A 17,271-nucleotide genomic window follows, 5' to 3' on the forward strand; every position below is an offset into this window, starting at 1 on the left:
AAAAAATAAAGGATCAATTAAATTAAGACTGAAACAATATATGAAATGAAAATCATAATTTTTATTAAAAATGAATCTTTTTCAAGGGAATATAAAATGTGATATGAAGTAATCAAGATATTGTTTTGCAAAGAATATATATATATATATATATATAAAGAATAATTGATGTATTTAAACTTTATATATAAATTGATTTTGGCTACCTGAAGTTGGAAATCGACTAGAATTATAATGATCGTGTTTCGCATTATTTCAGAGAGTTCAGAATTGATCTTATTTAATAAGTTAACTTAACACTTTTAAAGACAGCCCACTAGGCATCGAATAATAGTTATTAATATATTCAGAGTAAATAAATATTTTAAGCTTGAATCCTCTAAAGACCCTTTATCTTATTATGACTTTTTGACGTGTCTACCAATTAAAAAAAGTCTTATTTATCTTTTTATTGATTAAGTAGCGTCATTTTATGTGTTTTTTTCCTTCCCTTCGTTGTATTCCCACGTCACCAAATAAAAAGATTATACAAGTATTATTTTGTGTTAGAGATTGAAGGAGTACTGATAATACATACTCTATGACACACTATTGATTACATAGTTTGTCCTATTTGAATGTCTGATTTTAAGGTCGTTGATCTTGTAGACTAAATTAGGTTTTGAAAATGAACAGTCAAGCTTAAAAGTAGCCTATTAATAGTATTAAGCAGTTTTAGCCTTAAAATTTTTAAACAAACTAGACTTTTTAAGTCAAGCATTGCTCGATGAAGGATGGTACGTCTTGGCACTATGATTTGATGGATAATAGTAAGAGGTGATAGTGGTTTAAGGATAATGACATCATATCATGGATTAACTCTAAAGTAAGAATTTGAAGAAACAAACAATTATGGTGTCACACATTAGAAAACCTTCAAATTGGCTAGGCCAACCCTTCAAAATAGCTTTTATTTGTCACTGTAACTATGATTCAATATTGTGATTCTGTAAAATGTGCCCTAATATGTGTTTATGTAAAACTTTTTAGAATATGTCAAACCTTTAAATAGAGGCATACCAAATCTTGAAAATTAGCTTATAATAATAAAACAAATAAAGATGAACTTTTGTAACTTTGAACGAAGATAGACTCAAGATTATCAAAGCCTAACTTGTTTTCATCCCTAAATGTTTATTTCATATTCACACTTAGAAAATCATGAATCTTGACCCTAGTGAAGGTAGTCAATGAGAGGAATAGGTGGTTTCCAAATGACAGATTCATTGTATATGACGCTCTATCTGTATTGGATGGATCCTTTCTTGTGGCTGCCCTAATGTTTTTAGATAGGTCTATTAAGTATTTAAGTATTTATTTTATATTAATATTTAATTTAAAATTTACATAATTTAGTGTCTTGAAAATAAGTCATTATTTTTCTTTTAGGCTATATATGTTTTTTTAGTTCTTGTAAATTATTATTTTCTATTTTTAGTCATATAATTTTTTTTAATCCTAACTAACGTATCACTTTGGATGATATGACATTTTTTACTAAACATAGCATTTGTTGACATCAACAATTGTCAAAATAAGACATGTTGGGTTTTTGTCTTCCACAATTCATATAAAATATTAAGTCAAAAGACATGTGTGTCTTAAGATGAATCATGACCCTTAATTATTTTGATTAAATACAAATAAATACAAAGGTTAAAAGCTATGTCGTATGCATTATCAGACTATGCTTCATAATCCTGTGTCTGAGTTTTCATTTAATACTCTACGTCTGAGATATTGTTCGAACTATCTCACAAGAATTCTCCTAGAATCTGTTGAATCCTATGAAGAATAAATGAAGTTTAAGTTCTAATAATTTTCAAACGACATTAAAAGACGACCTTAGTGGTTTTTCTATTGTAGTGCTCAACATGAAAGCCAATCAAAGTGGTTTTTCAGTATGAAGAAGTTCGTGTATTTAATGAAATGCTCCAACGACCATAAATATAAGATAAAAGCTTAAGAGAAGAATTATATCCATTTAGAGACAACGAATACTTGAAGATGAAGACCTATAAATATTAGAAGCTTTGAAGACATGGTTTACAAACCTAAGCGCTATCATTCAAATTCTTTTTGTAAAAAGCTCTTTGTTTATTCTTGTAAAATTTGAAAAACTCTCAAAACACCTTGAGAGAAAAGACTAAGTGATTAGATTTCATATCTGTCTGCAAGACAATTAAGAGTTAGTCAACGCGTCAATAAACCACAAATCTTTTGATTTATTTAGAGCCAACAATGACTTGGTAAGACAAAATATATTGAGTTGTTTCACTTTTGGTGTAGAGCTTCAGTTTTAGAGCCAAAAGTGGCAGTGATATAATACTTGTAACTTTGTGAAGTTAGTGAAACTTAGTGGTTTACCAAGAACTGGACATAGCCTCGGTGGTTGAGATGAACCAGTATAATTCTTTGTGTCTGTTTATTTCCTTTCTTTACTTTCGTTTAAACTGACCTAGGTTTTGAATTTAATTTTGTTTTGAAAATGCATTTCCTTCTACAAAACCTATTTCTATCGTATGAACGTGTTCTGCAAAAATATGTTATCTATTTTACAAAGTTATATTTCAAACGATAATTTTGTTTTTCACGAAAAAAGCTTTAAAGTTTTTAAAATCACAATTCAATCCTCCTTCTTGTGATATTGGTCTTTACATGGAGTCTTGTTCAAGATAGGTAATATATAGATTCTATTTTGAATGTTATAAATAGTATTCACCGCTTTAGCCCATAAATGCTTAGTAATGAAGTTATCATTCAACAAATTTTTAACCATTTCTTGCAATGACTTGTTCTTTCTCTCCAGCACACTATTTTGTTGTGGTGTTCAAGGTGTAGAGAAGTTGTGGAGAATTTTGTTCTCCTCGTAGAATCTTTGAAAACTTTGGTTTTCAAACTCTCCATGATGGCTACTTTTGATTCAAGCAATGCATACCTTTTCCTTTCATTTTGAAAACATTCAAAAAAAGGTAGAAAAGACCTTGAAAGGCTCATTCTTGTGGGTTAGGAATATAACCTATGTCCATCTAGTATAATCGTCCACAACAATGAGTCCATATTGTTTACCACTTATTGAGATAATTCTGGTTAGACCAAACAAATCAAAATATGTAATAGGTTAAAAACTCAAGAGGTATGTAAGTGAAAACAATATTTTACTTTGAAAAGAGGTTTTTACCTGTTTACTTTTCTCACAAGATTCACAAAGAAAATTAGACTGGAAAGAAAAATTTGGAAGACCTCTCATGAGGTAATGATTTTTCAGCTTTGAGATTAATCTGAAGCTTGCATGTCCAAGTTTTTTATGTTCTGTCCAGTGAATTTATTTGACCAAGATTAAGGAATGTACATTTTGATTTGTCAGTTTTCCCATCTTAATCTTATAAAGATTATTCTGCCTCTTAGTAGTAAACAACAAGGACCCATCCCTGTTCTTGATTATACACTCATCTTTGTTGAAGGAGATATATATCATGTCCATTGTCACACAATTAACTTATGTTCAATAGATTGTGCCTTGAACAAATTTGGACAAGCTTTTCTTTAAACTTTTAAGGTTTTTAGTTGTTCATCAAGACTCTTTCAAGGTTTTTAGTTCCTTGAACAAATTTGGACAAGCTTTTCTTTAAACTTTTAATCTCCCTTTGAAGTTTTAAGTTTTAACACTTCATCTAGGGTTTCATCCATGTGATATTTTTTGACTAATTGTTTTTAAAAAAGTACTCATTTTCCAAAGAAAGTGTGCTTCTTTTTCTTTAAAACATCATATTATTTTGTTATTTTTGAAAAAAAAATTCATTAAATCTTTGTAGTCTTTGCACAATAAGGAAGAGTTAGAAAGAAGTTCATTATAAGCTTCTTGCAAAGCATGTAAATCATTAAAGCCTACATCCTTTTCTTCTTGCTCATTTTGTAAGCTCTCTAAACTTGTGTTTGCCATGACATAGATGTTGCTTCCTCATCTCTTTCTTCTTTGGATGATAAAAAAATATAGATTTTCCCATGTTGTCATTGAAAAAGATGATGAAACTCACAAACCAAGAAGGGGGAGGGGGTGAATTGGTTTCTAACTTTAATCAACCTTAAAAAACCAAAGTAAAAAAAAAAATCTTTTTCAAGGATCATATCACAAACTTTTGGTAAACTAATATATAATCAATCACCCTTAATACAATAGTCTTTTGTTAAAGTTCTTTCACAAAAAAAATATTTTCTTTAACCTTCAGTAAATTGATAGAGACTATAATGAGAAAAAAAGATAAGATCAAGAAAAGATGTACACCAATTTTTATATTGGTTCACTCTCTATCTCTAGAGAAACTAATCTAGTTATCTAATATAATCCAAATTAGATTTTCACTATGCATATAGAATTCTTAAAAGCTATCACAATCAATCTCAGTTCCTACCCCATAAAAAGAGACTAAGGTATCCAACCCTAGGGTTCTTTGTGAATAAGAGCTTAAGAGAAATCTATACTTAGCCCAAACTAGAAAAACCTATTCTAGCATGCCTTCAAAAATTCATGCATATACAAACAACATGTAAAACACATGAAAAACTAAGTCAAGGAGAGACACAACCTGATCAATCACATGCAAGATACTTTGCTTGAGTGAATGGGTGTTTTCTTGAACTCAAGAGAAATTCACAACTCACTTTTTACCATGAGAGCTTCAGAAAAACTAAGTTTAGAAGTTGTGAGTCACACACTTATTCTATGAACTTTTTCTTCTCTCTTTCTGCTTCTATTGGTTATTGTTAAAAGTGAAAACACAAGGTGATTATTTATAGAGAAAATAGTTATAAGCGCATGTAATCAATTAAATAGTCAATGTAATCGATTATTTTGAAGAAGTAATCGATTATATTATAATTTCAATCAATTAAATTGTTCTTCATAACATCTGGAAAACTTTCAAGAACAATGTAATCAATTAAATTCTTGATGTAATCGATTAAAATGTTCTTGATCACTTCTGGGAACACTTTTAAGAGTGAAGTAATCAATTATGATCACCTAGCAATCGATTAAAGTAGAGACTCATGAAAAACCAGAGATGTCTCAACTGAACTATGTAATCGATTACGATTAATTGATAATCAATTAAACCGAAACGAGTAAGCAAACAAACATATGATGTGAGAAGGAAAAAGATCATATCATTTCATTCAAAAAAATATTACAACTAATCATTACAAGGTACCCAAAATGATGCTCAGAAAGGTTCAAATAACTATTGTCAGAGTTAAGAACTCAAAAGATCTTTTGAATCCCATTAGAATGATGAATTTTTCTTCCCTTAGAGTACTTGGTTCTTGGCAAGATACTAAATAATAAGGCCTTACGTATAATATTTATCAAAGGCTACATAAAGAGCATCATGGTTAAGAATGAAGCTATATAGAGTCTGCATCAAAATGATGAAAATTCTAACTTTGAGTTTCTAAACTTTAGAATGATTCAAGAAGACTCGGAATGCCACACTTGAACAAAATCAGAAGACTAAAGTCTAATAGTTCTTCAACTTCCATATGTGACCAATCACTATAAGCACATTCGAAAGGAAGAACAAAATGCATAAGAAGATACAATATTGTTGAATGAAGAAGTTGTCCATGAGAAATACTGATTAGAAGTATCAGAATGAAAGACTGAAGAATACTACTCAGTCTAACCTTGGACAAAATACTAACACACCAACAACTGAACTTTCACTAGATCTTTCTGAAGTAATCAACTTTAGAATATTGAGTTGTGAAGAAGTGTTAAGAATGATGAAGTTGCACTACATCAAAATGAGATATCAATCTAAACTTCATCAAGGAAATTCATCTAAGTGTGGAATCATTCTCAGTAAACATCAGAATGGCTATTCTAATGGTTCTTCATAATGTCCATTAGAACGATTCCTCAGAGTGAGGACCTCAGAATGGAACCTCAAAATGGTTTTGAGTGTTGTCACATTTGACAATTGGATACACTAGAAGCTTGTCAGCTATGTGGAGCCCACTCCAATGGTCTTCTAGATGACTTTATAAGGCATTTGTGAAGGCTATGAAGCACAAGTTGAAGCATTCCAAATTGGTAATTCTTTGTGCTAGATCTCTTAGTGAGAAACCTATGTTTTAGCTTCAACCCTCTCTGTGAGAATGACCCACTTCTTATTGTGTTTTCAAAGCTTGTAATTATCTTAGATAGAAGTGAGAGATTTATTTCCTGAATGGAATCCCACTGGCGAGGAGAAAATCTATCATATATGCAATTGAATCACAAACCCTTTTTTTTTGTAAAGTCCAGAAGTGGTTGGCAGTGAGAAAATCTAGTGGTGTAGGTGGTCTAGCAGAGGCTAGGTTGAAGTCCAGTAGGGAACTAGTAAGTTGTTGAAATCCAATGATTTTTTGGTCTAGTTGTGAACTTGTTTTGTTAGTGAAATCTCATCTTTAAGGGCGAGGACTAGATGTAGCCCAAGGTTGGGATGAATCAGTATAAAAATCTTCTATGCACTCTTTCTTTTTTCCATTTATTTACTTTGTTTTGAACAAATCTAAAAACCATTTTTGACTGAATCACTAAATCTGCTTTTTTATCAAACTTAACTACATAACCAAACATTCATTTACCAAAAGGTTTTATTAAGAACTATCTTTGAAACAAAATTCTTAAACTGTAAAAGAATTATTTTTTCTAAACAATTGCATTTTCATTTTGAGCAACTTGAATTTGCATTATGAGTTCAAAACATTTTTTCACTTTGGACTCACTTGTTTTGAACTGTCATCAGAAACCTTTTGTTTTCAAATAAATATAAAAAAGTTTTCAAAACCCCAATTCTCCTCATCTTGTGGTATTTCTGTCACTTCAATCTCATCTTCTCCATAGCCTTTTTCTTTAAACTATTCATCGAATGATTCCTCCACCTCGAAGGCTTTGGACGATGAAGCTTTCTTTGGCTTCTAGACACTGAGAGTCTAAGACTTTCCCTTCCTTGAGTTTTCATCTTATTGAAGCTCTATCTCATAGGCCTTCAAGATGCCAATAAGCCTTTCTAGAGATAATCTTGCAAGATCCTTGGACACTTTCAACGTTGTTACATGTGGTCTCCACTGTCTAGGAAAACTTCTCCATATTTTGCCAATATGACCATAATTATCACAATTTCATATCCTACAAATTTGCGTTCATTTAATATGGTTTGAAATCTACCATACATAACTTGTATTCTTTCAATTTCTCCCATATTAAATAACTAATATTGACATGCAATTAAATTTAACTTATTTCTTTCTACTTCTTTGAAACCCTCATAGGTTAGAGCAAAAGTGTCCTACATTTGTTTAACACTCTTAGTGCTATGCATTTTTGTATATTTTTCTTCAAGTAAAGCACATATAATGGCATTTCCAGCTTTAGAGTTTAAGAGATATGTTTTCTTGTCCTCATCACTCCACCTACTGTGAGGTATTTCTTTTAAGTTCTCGTCCAAAGGTATGCAGTTACCATTTTCAACCACGTCTTCCCACATTTCAATATGACATGATTTAGAGAGGGCAATCATCCATTGCTTCTAGTAGTCATATATTTGACTTCTTTTATGAGAGGTTGTCTATTAATCGCTTATCCTTCATTTTCCATCTGCGTCATCATATTTTTACCCCTACATTGTTAAATGATCAGCCCTAAGAGGTTGAGCTTTGATACCAATTGAAATAACAACAAACACATTAGAAATGAGGTTGAATAGTGAACATGTGCATTTTCTCAAACTTTTCGCAAAATGTTTTCAAAATATAAAAGCTTTCACCCAAAGAAAATGCGAAGGAACAACAAGAGCAGAAAGAACACATGTTTTTTTTATATTGGTTCACTGAAACCAAGCTACGTCTAGTTCTTCTTCAACATAGAGGGTTCTTCTAAGAAACTTAGTTATAAGCAAGAAGTCTCAATGTCACTTCTACCTACAACAACCAACAATCTTAACCCAAGATTATTATCCCAAGTATTCTTTCTCACTAATTAAGTCTCTCCAAGCTTTCACAAATAGAATTTTTTAATAGATTACAATGTAATCAACTCACAAAGTGATGATATGAAAATGTAGCTCGAGTACAAGTAACTTTGCTGAGAAAAATGTGAAATGTTTAAGTGTTTAAGACTTTTGTCCAGAGAAAATCTTTAGAGCAAAATATTGTATTTCTGCTCATTCCTTCTTCAGTCTTCTCCCTTAGTACTATGTCTCGATATTTGTTTTGATTTTGATTAGAGGTTGTACTTATACTTATAATTTCCCACTTTTCAAAAAATGTTGAAGTTCAAAATATTATAGCACAATTGAAAACACCAAGAATTTTAGTCTAAGGTTTATGCGATGAAGAATGCTAAAGCATATAAAGGAGCACTTATGTTTAACACAAGGTAAAGTGACCATTTCATGTGACAATTGGTATTTTGTTACCTTGTTATCATGTGATACCTCTAAATTTTTTCTAGAGTTTTAAATCAAAAATGACTTAATTTACAAAGATTAAAAACATGTTTGTTCATTATTAATTTTGTTTATTATATGTTAAAATATCTTCCATGTAGACAAGTTTAGTTCTACCCCTCTGAGTACAAATGTGTTGTTTGCATCTTGCATATATTAGGGATGTGGTACGCTGCCTATTGTAGTCATCACATTCTAAAAATTTTAGAGTATACATACATGATAGTACTAGACCCGTCTAGAACCCTCCTAAGAGTCATGTTGTGCTCGATCAATATAGTCGATCAATGTTATGTGTGTCTATGGTCTACTCTATAAAGATGAATGGGATATTGTAGATTATTCATTGAGTGGAGATCAGTCCTTGAGGGGTATAATTGGTTGAATGGTTCATAGCCCACCATGTATTGAATCCCTAGCATAAACTATGGTGGATCTATGTGTTAAGTTGTAGGGGAAATTGCCCCCACAATAATTTTTTTCTTATTTGTAAATGTATAATAAGTCTTTTTTCCCCCATAAAAAAATAGGTATTACCTCCATGAGATTATTTTAAATGAATGTAAAATAGAAGAAAAAATAAATAAATTGATACTAATTTTACTACTTTATTCTTTTTAATTTTTCGGTTTAATTTCTATTTTTGTATTCTAATTTATTTTTTAGATTCAATTTAGTCTTCTTATTTTTAAAAAGTTCAATTTGGTCTCTCGAATTTATTTGGTAGGATCATTTTTTTTAAAATGTTCAATTAGGTCTTTTATTTTTAAAATAGGTTTAATTTGGTCTTATTTTTCATTTGTCATCTCTGAATATTTTGAAAAAGAGACCAAATTTGATTTTAAATGGGACCAAACTGAAGTCATTTTAAAAAGCGAAAGACCTAATATTTTTTTTAAAAGGGACTAAATTAAACTTAATAAATAAATTAAGGTATCAAATTGAACTTTTTTAAAAATAAAAGAAGCAAATTAAACTAAAAAAAATAAATTAGAGGACAACAATAATAATTAAACATAATTTCTTACCGTCACTAAGGAAAATTTCTAGATTCGTCATTGGGCATAAATGCTTAATTGCTTTTGAGAGAGTTGACCCTTGTGGACATTCTCGGTCTGACGGTCAAGGTAGATTAATGAACCATATAATTAAGACTAATTAGATGCTAAAATTAGGAACATATTTTCTATTTGTCAATATGATGTATTAATATAGTGCTCTATGTACTAGCTAGAGGTATTCAGAACTAAATCAAACTAAAAGTTGAAAATTGATCCAAAAAACCAAAAACTACAGAAATTTGATGGTCATTAGTTTGGTTTAGTTTGTAGTTTGATACATGAAAACCAAATCAAACCGAATCGAATCGATCCCATTAATATATTGTAAGCTCATATGATACCAACTAAGTGAAATGATAAGAACTCTTTTTTCTTTAATTTCAGTCATTGAAACTTGGAAGCAAGTATTATATATTGATTTTACTTTTAAGTTAAATGGTTATTATTAAAGTTCAATGGTTATTATTTAAGTATTATTAAACTTGAAAATAATTATTTTCTTACTTTAAATTTAATTGTTGAAACTTTTGTTGTCCATTTATACCATTGATTGTTGAACAAGTTATTATTCAAATTTTATCTAATTAGTAACAAACTTTTTTTTTTATCATTTTTAATACTTATTAGTAGAATTTTCAAACCATAAAAACTGAATCGAACCAAACCAAACAAAATCGCAAAAGATTAGTTTGGTTTGGTTCGAATTTCATAAATAATTTAAACTGAACCAAATTGTATCACACTTAATATTTTTATTTGATTCAGATTAATTTTAATTTGAAACCGCACCGTGAATCTCCTTCTACTTAGTATGTACATCGCATGAAGTCTTATTGTATATGTTCTTCACCGTGAATTGGAGTATTCTTTATTGGTTTAATTAAGTTTTTCATACCTAAAAAATAAATTGTTTTCAGATAACTACTTAACATTCATTTTTTCAACTAAGTATTGGAAAAAAATTATGTTTTAATTTACTACTTGCCGTTAGTCCCCTTCTGTTAAGTGATGATGTGACAGACAAAGTGTTATGTCATCATCTCTTATCATTGACACCTCATTGTCACATCATCACCTTCAATGATGTGACAATAATGTGTCAGTAATTAGACCTGATGACGTGACACTCTATCTGTTACGTCATCACTTAATGGAAGGAGACTAACGACATGTAGTAACATGAAACAATTTTTTTTTCCAGGTAATTGTTTAACAAAAAAATGAATTCTTAGGTAGTAATCTAAAAACGACCTATTTTTCATATATAAAAAATGTATTTAAGCCAATTTGAAAAACAACTATTTAGTTAATAAATGATAAGGAGGAGTTTTATCAAAATAAATAATTTGGTTTCAGATAAAATAATAAATGATAAATTTTATTACTTTATTAAAATAAAAATAAAAATGGTAAACATAAATTTAAGTTATATTTAAAAAGAAAATCTTATAAGTCAATAAGAAAAAATCGTTTCTCAAACACTTTTATTTGATGAAATGAATTTGTAAACTTGTCAAAAAACTAAAAATTAATTAAAATAACTTGATGAACATATATGTAATTTACTTTTATATAGACTTAAGAAACTTTATCCTATTTATTTTCTAAAGATAATTCATCATTCAAAATAAGAAATAAATTAAATTAATAAGGTTTTTTATTGGTAGGAATAAAAAAATACTATTTGAAATTTACAATAACTCACCTATTAATTTATCGTGTTTAACCAACTGAACTATATTAATAAGCTAGTATTTAAGGTAAAATTAAAGAGTTAAGATGAACACATTTAATATTTAAACAAAACTAAAAGAAAATCGAACAAGATCAAATGCTCAAATGTATATTTTGGGTCTAGAGAATAATGAAGGAAGAGTGAGAAAAGATATAACATGTTGCATGCGTATATTAATCATAGAACATAAAACATCAATTATATATGGTTTAAATATGTTTTTCATATCTAAAAAATAAGTTATATTTAAATTACTACCAAAAATTCTTTTTTTTGTCAAATAACTACATAAATTTTTTTTATTTCAATTTACTACATGTCGTTAATTCCCTTTCATTAAGTGGTAACGTGACCGGCGGAATGTCACATTATCATACCTTATCACTAATATTTCATTGTCATATCATTGCGTTTAATGATGTGATACTTTGTTTATCACGTTATCACTTAATAAAATGAGATTAATAACAAGTAGTAAATTGAAACATAAAATTTTTGAAGTACTTAGTTTAAAAAATAAATATTAAATAGTAATACGAAAATAATCTATTTTCTAGATAAAAAAAACATATTTAAATCCTCTTTATTTATATCCCTCAATAAAATATTTATGTTTACAGGTATAAAAAACCATTTATGTTCCACATTGGATCCACTCTCTCTAACTTTGTAGTACGTATGAGATAGAAATATAGCCATAAGGTAAGGTAGAGAGACTAGAGATTGATCAAGAATTACCATCCAGTAGTACTCGTGCACTACTAGCTAATACTTGGTTTCTCTCTGCACACGTCAATTCCTCCTAACGGATTCTCTTATTTAACGTACGTGTATTCATCAGACACCACCGAGTAACGTAGTTCATGAATTCTAACTTTAGAATGACTAAGAAATGACCCAAGTTATTTGGTAAAGTCCCCCTCTCTCTCTCTTTTTGTCGCTCTCTTTCTAGGACCATGTATGGTACTACTAGTTGGTGTCGGCCCTTTATTTCTTTGTTGGCTGTTTTTATATCTATTGCAAGATTCTGCAGAGTGAGAGTAGTGGTCCTCGACCATCAAATTGAATTATCAGACGACACGAATGGTTGAGTGAGAGCATGTAATCTCCCTCGGTAACTAAGTACACATACTCTTCCATTCAAGCCTTTTTTTCCCTCTCTTTCTTAATAATTAGCTTCTACCCATAATGTCCTTTGTATTTGTTTTTTTTTCGTTTTCTTTCATCCCCTCTCTCTATTCACACACAACAATTTTCATATATATATATATATATATATATATATATATATATATATATATATATATATATATATATATATATATATATATATATATATTATGTTAGAGGGTTCATAAATAAATTGAAGTTGAACATATATTGGCTTGTAAAATTGATAGAAAAATAGTATTTTCAACTAACAAAGTAATAACTATTTAGAAACAAATAAATATATAAGGGGGAGGGGGAATATAAGAGAGGTACTAATTAAGATCTAATGATAAATTAATACAATTAAATTGAATAAATATTAAATTATTTGTTACATTGATACTTAAATGAATTTGATAAACTTTAAAAATTATAAAATAAAAACATTTTAATTGAATAATGAAAATCTTACAAGTGAAATATACGATTGTATAATTGAATAAGTTAGAATTTAAAAATATAGTTTTAAAATATTTGAAATCATATAAAGGTATGCATAATTAGTTAAAATGTAAATATATACTCAAAAGAAAAGACTTAAGAAATACATGTTTGATTATTTAGAGTAGATTTGCACGGAGAGATTAAATCACTTTCTAAGGAAGTGTAATTTAACTTAATACTAACAAATGTATTTGTACATTGTATAAATGTTTTTAATTTATTTTTTATATTTTACTTAAAATTTAAAAATACTTATACAATGCACACATTAGCTAGTACTAGATTAAAGTACACTCCCTTAAAATACAACATCTATCTATATATAAGGATTTATTTGACACAAGAAATTAGAATTATAGCTTCAAAGTAAAATTTTAATTTCAATTCTATTAAAATTAAAATTAGTTAAAAATCATATATAATTCCCTTGTTTAATTAGGTCATATGAAGAATTGGAATATAAAGCTATCATTTTAACAACAAAAAAATCAATTTTATTTTGATACTTCTATTTATGGGTGATCAATGATGGAGTTATATCAAATTTGAATAAAAATATTTATTCACAAATGACAGTAGTAATAATAACAATAATAATACAAAATAGTTACAATGACAATGGTTATGACAATAACAATATTATAGTAATGATGACATAGTAGTAGTGGTGGTCATTAGAATAATAAAAACCCAAAGCATTTGTGCAATATGAACTAAGATGAAGAATTACCATTTAGAAGACATAGATTAAGAATTTAGAAAATGTTAATTTTAACTATATATTATTATTATTATTGCGATTTTAATCTTGTAGACTATTGAGTTGGTATCTAAACTGACCTACGTGTTTAAGTCTCTTTGCATTCTATGCTCGAGACTGAAGGGTTATATATCCTTCTAAGTCTAGAACAAATTGATCCATGTGCCAATGTCTGTTTATGCTAAGTTGAAGGATTGTATACTCTCTGATATTGATATTCAAACTGATGAGCACAAGTGTTAATTTACTTTGCATTGACTCAGTGAATCCAACTCAGCCACACACCACCTAGGATACTCAGGGGGAAGCGCACCAAATTCAAAAGATGGTGGAAACTGCCTTCGAATTCATCCCAAGTAATTTGGAATCAACATAATTGTTCACGAATAAAAGCTTGAGAGAAAGCTAACAAAGCCAAATTACACACTTAAATATCTTGGCTAGGTCACCTTTAAAACCTAGACGAAACCTATGCAAGAACAAACCCTAAACAAAATTTCAACTTCTAATTAATTTCAATCTCTATATTGTTTCTTAATATGTTTTAGGCCCTTTTATCTATTCGGAGGTTAGTATTACTTTGTATCAATTGGGCATATTGCTTTATGAAAAAAAGATAAGTGGGCATCTTGATATATACTATTTAATTGGCACCTTGAGAAAGAAATTAGAAGAGATAATTATAAATAAATAAATAAATAATATCAAATATATGTTTGTAATATATATAGTGGTGTGCATACATTATTGTTCTTGCTTTATTATCGGCTTTGTTTGGTTATCTTATGCTTTTAGCAAACTCTTCTGTGGAACTTATCTTTTGCACTTGTGCTTCAACTCAAGTCACATTCTTTTTATTAATAATAATTTTAGCTTATAAATAAAAATTTATAATTCTATACTCATTTTTATGTGCCAAAAAATATGACACAAATAAAATTATATACAAATTAAAGGAAATGTACATAAGTAAGTCAAATAAAATTATAGAAAATATATGTATAACTAATTTTGAAGAATAGAAATTTAAAATTTCAAAATTTTATGAGTTAAAAAAAAAAGAAATATGTCATTTAATTTGTAAAGGAAAACATTCTAATAAATTTATCACTCTTAAAAATAATGAATTCTATCTTAATGTATAAGAGTGGATATATAGGGGTGGATCGATATGTCCTACTCAACTTTTCTCTACTTCAAATTCTTCCATAAATATATATTGTGTCATATAGAAAATGAGAGGAGGTATACATGTCAACCCGTTTTTCTTTCAATTCTTTCAATAATAACAGAGCCCATGTCACTTTTATCTTTTGTTAGCTTAAAACATACTCCTAATTCAGCCACATTGAAAAAGAGAGCGACTGTGACCTCTCTTGTAGTTATAAGGAGCAATGTTCTATTAATTTGTCAGTGAGTTTTTAATTTATCTGAAATGGTAATTTTTTTAATGATATATATTTGTTGTCACTTTTTTTTTTCTTTCTTTCCTTTGGGCATAAACAGAGTACTCTTTATTCATGAATGTTTGACTCGCTTTGCCATTTATATTAGCATCCCCAACCCAACTTTCTCTCACTCTTACATAATTCTAAACCTTTCCTGGCCATCCAAGACATGTCACTATCCACACTTTCTTTCTCTGTAATATACTTGATTTTCTCACTCTAGGCTGTGTTCATTATGATGATGAATTGATGATGAGCGTTTTTTTTTTCAAGTATATACTTGATGATCGAGTTGAGATACTAAAGATCAAATCAATCTAGCTAAGGTGTTTTTTTAAAATGTTTTCCGTAATCGTTGATAGATTTAATTTGCATCACTATATTTTTATATTTTTTTATATATACGCATCTCAATTAAAATACACTATATATACAATCAAATAGGACAACTTTTTATCGTCTTATTTCTATTTGAACAAAACATTTTTCCAAAGTGGACCGTTTGATGAGTCCTTAGCAAGAAGCCCTTGAAAACTCACATCATCCCCTCCCTTAATCCCAACAACAACAACCGTTGGTTCATGCAAACATCTTTGCCAAGAAGGTCACATTCATGAGAGGCTTTAAGAGGGGGACCATAGTTAACACATATGGGGTTTCAATGCAATTGCGCCACTTTCATGTCCTAATAAAGTAGAAAATTATCAGATGTGAACATGAGAGTTGCCTATTTGCTTTGCCTCTTGATATGGCATCATCAGCAGCGACGTTTCATGAATCTTAGAAAAGGACACGACTTTAATTAAATTATGTATTTATGTGTAGATGTTGTTTTGCATTTAGTAAGTAGATGAGTAACCAACACATGAAGAAACATGTGCTCATCTATTTTAATTTTCTTATGTACATGCATATTAATTAAAAATATATTTAGAATTTTTAATTAGTAGAGGGTTTATCCAATTGCATTAATTTAAAATATCACTTACTTGCAACAAGTAGTCTGATAATTGAGAGGATGGGCCTATATTAAAATATAATAAGTAGACTACAACTAATTAAAGATATAGTGAGTCCTCAAATTGGATATAGCTAGCCATGACAGCGTCAATTCTCTTCTCTTTTTATTATTAAGACAGTGTTAATTAGTTCACATTTACCTTAATTAATACAAGTAATGTCTTTGTCGTTATACTTTATATTAATTTATTCAAAAGGTTGCATTGAGTCAGAAAATCAATTTAATCGGACAAAAATGGCAAGCTATTACTTCGGGGACCAATAATTTATATGAACAAAATTTCTTATAAAATAAAGCAACATTTTTCAGTTATTAAATCATATCTTTTTGTGATAACACTTTGTTTATATAATTTTTGATTTAGTTATTATAAATATATCTCGTTCTTATATATTTTAATCCCTCTACTATACTTTGTTTTTTATTTTTGTCCCAAGTCTGTAATTAGTCACTTCAGTAGTTAACAACAATGAATAATCAATGATAGGGACTAATGTCAAAAAAATTAAATATTATAGGATCTGTTTAAAAATAATAATAATTTCAAAGAAAAACCAAAATAAAAATAGATATATTACATGAAAATATATTTAAATTATATTTTGAAATGATCAATAAACCATATATAGGACTAAGAAAGAAACAACAAAATGATTATATATCATGATTAATTGTAGGATAAAAAATCATTATCATGATAGTAGATCAACCATGATACAATAAACCATACTTTATTATTAAAAAGAGAGAGGATCTAACTAAATACATTTTAGAAAAATTGTTAACACATATAATCAATGTAGAAGTTAAGAAATACTTACTACCCTTCATTAAATAATTTTAATTGCTTAAAAATATTAAATGCATTTTCAATTATAAATTAATACATAAAGTTTGTTTTATTAAATGGTTTTTATTTTTATTCTTTAACATGTATTCTGAAAATAATTATAAATTAGCACACTTTAAAAATTTTGAAATATAATCGACTAAAATATACAATTCAACTTATTATGAAATATGTTACTTGAATTATTCAATTTTTCTTGATAATTTTTTTTC

This window comes from Glycine max, chromosome 2 (assembly GCF_000004515.6).
Source record: "Glycine max cultivar Williams 82 chromosome 2, Glycine_max_v4.0, whole genome shotgun sequence".
Lineage (NCBI taxonomy): Eukaryota > Viridiplantae > Streptophyta > Magnoliopsida > Fabales > Fabaceae > Glycine > Glycine max.